Here is a 6,627-nt window from a genome sequence, read left to right as displayed (position 1 = left end):
TTGTATTGTAAACTTACATTAATTTGCATATTCCATTTTTTGTATAAATATTGGCCGTTTCACTTGGCACATTAATTGATTTTCAGTGCATTTAAGCTTCGATATTTTTAAGCATATTTTTTAAGCTTATATTTTCCTCTCATTCTCAATTTCGTTGTTATTTTCTCTGGGGCTTTCTCATACTCTCACGCATATCAAGCACGGGTGTTGGCCCCTGCGTTTAAGTAGCCATTGTTTTTAGTGTTGTTTTTGTTGTTCTTGCTTTGGCCTGCGGCTTTGGGGCGGCTTAAAATTGGATTTGCTTTTTTGGTTTGATAATGCTTTGTTGTTATTTTTGCCTTGGCCCTCTCATGTGCGTACTTATAAACTTGTCACTTTAATAACTTTTTGTGGCCTTTTTCCCTTATTTTTTGTGGTAGCTTCATCAAAGCACGTTTTAATTGCTGCCCTAACAGCTGTGCAAAATATTTATTTAATTTGTTTTCTTGTTATACCATATCTTTTGGCTTTGTTGCATTTTATTTTTAGACGTGCCGCAAATCTCGAATGGAATGCCAGCAGCATTTGCTTTTTATGACTGCCAAACATGAAAGACAAGAACGCGGCAATGGGCACTAACAATGTGTGAAAATTCGCACGTTTCGTCATAAATAGCAATAAAACACACAACAATAGAAATGAAAAACAATTTACAAATTTACGTTCCTTATAATTTGACATTTGTGGCTGCGATATTAGAATTTGCGAGTCCATTGTCGGCAAATGGCGAGGCACGCAAATGGTGGATGCGGGGTGGAGGTGGAGTTGGAGACTACTTTAAGTTATGCTCTACAACGACACTTGCCTTAAGCTTCTTAGTTGCCTGCCACAGATGCAGGAAACTGCGACGCGCAAGAAGTTATTCGAGTGTGCGCCGCGCTTGTCGCTATGCAACAATTTCAATTTATATTTTTCTTATAATTTGTTACTTTTTTAATTTGATCAATTTCACGCCAAATGTAACACGCAGAAAAGTACATTTTGTAATTATTTGCACAAGAGCTTAATTGTTTGCATTTTCCAACGAATTTCGCACAAATATTGACAAGGAGGGCGTGAGTGGGTCGCCTGTGGTTGTAAATTATCACGAAAAACTCAGTTTTATTTTAACTTTTTTATTTTTTGGCAACGCACTTCAATTAAATAAATAGACTTATTTTGTTATGGGGCGCCAACGAAATTTAAACAGCCAACATAAAAATGTGCGCAGCAAAATGTGCCGCAGTGCGTGTGTGTGTTGCTCACATGTGTGTGTGACATGTGTGTGTAACTGAGCATTGAACCAGTTTGCTCCAACAAGATGAGGATGGTTGTAGGGGGAATAGGGGTTTGCCAAAGCTGGCTGCAGCTTTTAGTCAAGTCTCTGGTTGTACATAAAAAAAGTCAACAGACAAACATGTAAATTATGAAAAATGTATTCACACACATACAATGCTATTCAAATTTGTAGGTCAATTAATGCGCTTAAAGTTATGACAAGAAAAAAGATAAAGTTTTAGGTTCATTGGCATACAATAGCAAGCTCTTGGGTATTTTAAGCCCAAAAACTGTAGAAAACCGTGGTGGACAACTTCTGACTATGCCTCTCATTGTTTCCAGCAAAGCTCCAAAGGTTTCCTGCAGGCAGTAGCCGACTTGTTGCTGGAACTTTGCTTTCCGCGAAATCTATTTATACCGATGCAGCTTCTACGCTATATATATTTAATTTGTTGAACCTAAGTCTAAGTAGCTTATAGCCTCTGTAGTATAATTTTGTACAAGAAAATATATTAAAAATCCCCATTTAAGGTATTTTACCTGTATAAAATGGTTGATTTAATAATATTGGAGACATCTCCTTTCGAGGTTTGATTTGAATTTAATAGATCACCAAAATATTGAAGCATATTTCGAATCGATAATTTCAAAAAATAAAGTTTAAGCGATACGTTTTAACGAATTGTTTACAACCTTAAAACCATTTTTGCAAATATCAAATGACAGCCGAAGAAATTATATGTATGTTTATGTTTCACTAACACCATAGAGCTTACGGAATTTCTTTCGGTCTTTCCCGAGCCTCTACTCATTTGCATTCTGCTGGTCATCTGCCTGCTGGCTCTCAGCCTCAGTTGGCCCTGGTACAAACGCATTGTTCCGTCTGGCGATCTCGCGCTTCTCATCGTCGGTCAGCGGACCAGTGCCATAGACAGGTATATTCTGATAGAGCTTGGCCAGCGGGCTCAGATTGCTTAGCTCGTTCTGAAACAGAGAAAAGCGCTGTCCATATGGGCGATTCTGCATGAAATGATCGCCATTCTGTTCGTCGTCGTCTTCATTGTTGACAACCAGATTCAGCGATGGCATCCAGCTTGAAAAGGAATCGGACATGATTGGCGGATCGAATGAAATGCTTGGCTCTAATCTGTTTTCAATATTTTTTCGATAAAATTAATAAAAAAAAATGTATCTTAATGTGCAGCGCTGAATTTCGAATGACTACTTCTCAATTTTGTGTCGGCTCCAGCTCAGCGTCCCCAGACAGCCAACTGAAGGACTGCCTAGATCTAAGAAATTTGAAAAATGTTTAAGAAAATATATTATATATATTACTTATTTTTCTTGGTAAATGCATTATACTGGTTAACGCTGGCTGTTCGGGCTTTAAAGCTCTTGTTTCTCTGGTATAAAGGATTTTATAAGCAGGCTCATAAAAGTTGTAGAACACATATTTTCTCTTTCGAATCACTCGATAAAGAAGAGCAACTAATTATTAATTATGTAATTATATTGTGGCTGTGATATTTGTTAAATATTAAGAAAAACTTTTGGTTGTTTCGTTTAACCAGCTCCCAGCCTTGACGTTTCGAACGTAAACTTGGTTTTCTACGTTCATGAACCTGGGATTAACTACATATATTTATTTGTCATATTGAAATATTCTAATTTAAACAATACAATTTAAAATTTTGAATTATCTGTTGGTCTGCAAGCGCAGCAATACATTCTCATTTATTTTTTGAGCCAATACAGTATTGTTCATACTTGCAATAATAATACATATCTTTTATTGCTAAAAGTTGTTTCTATAAACGTGTTCATCACTGTACACATGGCTAACATATACACACAGTGAATGACTGTGTCTCGTTAGCCAGTGGCTGTGGTTCTTGTTGTTGTTTTGACTTTTTCGCAGACACTTTAGTCGGCCAGGCCGTGCGACAACATCCGCAGTGTGCTTGCTGGCATCTAGCCCCGCAACCCCGCAGAGCCTGTGCCCCCCTCTCGCATACAGCAGCTGAATAATGCGCACCTGTTTTGTTTATTTTGACTGCACTGTTGTTGTTTTTGTAGCTGCTGCTGCTGCATTTCTGGTTGCTCTTGTTGTTTTCATACAGAGCAGCTGCTGTCGTGTTGTGTAAAATAAAAAAAGCGAAAGGCTGGCAACGCTTATTTTTTTAGATTATTGTTGCCACATTTGCGGGTTGCTTGGCTCATTTGCTGGCCGGAAAGCGAATTGAAAGCATCTTTCAGCCAAATCAACAACAGCAAACCGTAAGCAAACAAATAAACTCATTACAAAGTATATCCACTGGCGATTCGATGATTTTAAAATTCAGCACAGCAAAAGGCAACTTTTAACTGCAGCTTAGCAGTAGCTGAAGTAGCAGCAGCAGCAGCGGCTACGCTTAATTAAATGCCCAACAAGCAGCAAATTAAATAAATACGCACTGCACACTGCGCCAACTCTGGGTAAATAGCGGCTGCTCTGGCAGCTCAGAGCCAACCTTTGTTCTTCATTGACAATGCAGCGGGACTAATCAGTTGAGAAAATGGCGAGATGCTGCGGCAGCAGCCAACAAAAGGCCAAGCGGACCCTTTGGGCCATTAATTAGCTGGCACAAACAAAAGAAAAACTTGCCGAGCATAGCTCAAAACGAACGTTAAGCGAAAATGAAACCCAAACAACGTGAGGTCAACTCTGCCAATACAATGTATAAATAATTGTAAATGGGAAGATGCCCTGGCAAAATTCGTTTAATTAATACGCATTCTTAACAGGTTGCCCAACTCCCACTCTCCATCTCGACAAAGTACATCACATATCAACGCCTTTTTCATACCCTGCAGACTTTTCGTTAGGGCATCAATCAAGCATAAACTGCTCCCACTTTATGGCCCGCCAATTAATCGCAATCGTATTAAGATTGATCATCAGCAGCATCCGTGAGTGACACGCAACAGCCTGTGCGTAATTCATGCATTTTACTTACTTAATTTTTATGAGACAGCAATTCAAATATTTTCAGAAGGTTCTTAAACGCGCTGACAAGACGCATATTACGTTAAGCACCGGCAAAAGAGTTAACCGCAGGCATGCAGAATGCGCTTTATGCATTAATATGAATGCTTAAAGTACTTCATTAAAATAGGTTAAATTATGACCCCAAAGGCTGTGCGACATTCAGATATTTAAATATATAAAATAAGGACACCAAAAATATGTAATACATTATTATTAAAATATATAAAACTTCATATTATATAAAATGTTAATATAATTAATAATATTATTCGTATTATTAATTTTATTATTATTAATATTGTTATTAGTTTGATAAATAATTTTGTCAATCTTCAAGTGGCATAAAATTGACATTTCGCATCGGTTTTAGACGCCTCCACAAATGGATAACAGCAACATTTATAAAATCTGTAACAAATTGAACAAGGTTAAGGTTTCACATTTCCCGGGGCTGTGGGCTTGCGAGTGCTTTTAGGCCAGATCCGAGTGCTCAGTGAAGCGTGGCAGCGTTTGGAGTTATTGTAGTGGCAAAAGTTTTGGCCTTGTAATTTAACTAAAAGCCTCAATAAAATTGAAAGGTGTTTGGTCCTCGCGCAAATATATGCCCAGCAAATACTTGTAGCGCTCGATAAAGTGCTTACATTTAACGCTTTCCGTTGTGAGTGTGAGTGAGAGGCTGAGTGTGGGACAGGAAGTTATAAGCATGTGATAGCCGTGGCATAAACATTTATGTAGCTACTTTTCACAGAGCTGCACGGGTGTGTGGGGGTGTACGTGTTAGTGTGTGTGCAACGCATAAAAACTGCCATGCCACGCAAATCCAATTGAAATCGTTGCATGGTGCGAGGCAAATCCATTTAATAACCAACATAAATACTCTAAAGAAGCTTTACGACTTGAGCGCACCACAGGAAACTATTTTGCCAGCAGACGGGCTGACAGAGACGACCATATTAAGCTGAAGGCTAAGGGCGTTGGGCGTTGGGCATCGGGCTAGCAGCGGTGCGGTGGGGCGTATGACAAGCAGAAAACTGGCTTTAAGCTCAAGTGAGTTGTGAGACATTCAATGTTGTATATGTGTCGTGTATTTGCATGACAGTTCATTCAAATACGCAAGCGTGTATACACAAGCGAGCATGTGTGTGTGGTCTATGTGTGTGCTTGTGTGTATAAATAGCATGCAAATATCTGTGGGCGTGTATCCCGCTGCAAAAGTTGAGTCGCCACAGAGACTAAGGCAAGGTCGAAGGCAGCTTTCAATTCTATCTGCCCGCTGCTTATTTTTATGCTGATTAACCTAACAACTCGATTCCTTCTTGTGACACACACCCACACACCCGGACCCGTATCCCCACAAATACACACCCACGCCCTGTGTCACACGTAATTGAATAAGAATATGACTCGTTTCAATATTTTATACCGTGCCCCACAAGATTGCCCACAAACATAGCCAACACGTCGCCCAAAAACTGTGACTGTGCCCATAAAAACTCATAAACTTACCATAAATATCGGCCCACTAAACTGGCGCCATATTATTGTTATACCCCAGCAAATCTTTATAGAAGGGGTATATTAGTCAAGGCTACATACAGGATGAGTGTTATTAAAATATATATTTACATTAATCATGCGTCACGTGGTCTTAGTAACTAATTGGCATAGACTCCAATTAGCTTATGATTATCTATATAAAGGGTATCTCTGCGTACGGCAGCTGAATGTTCATCATTTTATTGCTTGTATTTTTTCAGCTACAGAGAAAGAAATATGTTCGATTAGGGCTGTTGCGCCCAAGCGGATGTTGTTTGGCCCGTTCAGCCGTGCTAAAGATGATGTGTAATTGCATTTTATGACCATAAATAAAAGTTTGAATTGGTGCCACGCCTCGAACTTTGGGTTGGCCACAAATTATTCAAGTGGCAGCGCGTGCGTTTATGTCTTAATTAGGAACCAATTGCAGTTGCAACAGTTGCAGCTGCAGTTGAAATATTTAAGCAATGCCGCAAGATTTCTTAATTAAAAAGTTGCTCCATCGCCGGGCTCACATCTTTGTCGGCATCTTGGCGAGCATCTGAGGTGTCAGCAACAATGAAAATAATTTGTGCTGTTCTCGTTTTTTTTTTTTGCATACCCAGTACACAAAGAGCTGCTGAAAGCGGGCATAGAAAGCTAACAATCGCAGCGTAAATCTTTTGTTTAGACTTGCCAATTTCTGTGGTTGCCAAAGCTGATGCGCAATAATATTTATGGCGCCTTAAGTTAATCCTTTGCAAATTGTATCCTCTTAGTGTCAAGGA

The 6,627-nt window shown here is 39.2% G+C and overlaps 1 long non-coding RNA gene across 3 annotated transcripts; it reads left to right on the top strand.

Annotated features, from left to right (window-relative positions):
- Positions 1 to 3,122: 3,122 nt before the first annotated feature.
- On the top strand, positions 3,123 to 4,521 carry LOC26530494 (uncharacterized). Of its 3 annotated transcripts, none has more exons than XR_011416387.1 (4): positions 3,123 to 3,573; positions 3,639 to 4,013; positions 4,081 to 4,266; positions 4,329 to 4,521. It is a non-coding gene; the product is annotated as an uncharacterized lncRNA (long non-coding RNA). The 3 variants fall into 3 exon arrangements; XR_004303648.2 differs by having other exon boundaries at positions 3,639 to 4,025; XR_011416388.1 differs by lacking the exon at positions 3,639 to 4,013 and having other exon boundaries at positions 3,125 to 3,573.
- Positions 4,522 to 6,627: the final 2,106 nt, after the last annotated feature.

The sequence above is a fragment of the Drosophila virilis genome, chromosome 3 (genome assembly GCF_030788295.1).
Source record: "Drosophila virilis strain 15010-1051.87 chromosome 3, Dvir_AGI_RSII-ME, whole genome shotgun sequence".
NCBI classification, from domain to species: Eukaryota; Metazoa; Arthropoda; class Insecta; order Diptera; family Drosophilidae; genus Drosophila; species Drosophila virilis.
Note: the sequence above shows the minus strand (reverse complement) of the source record. Positions and strands in the feature narration are given on the sequence as shown.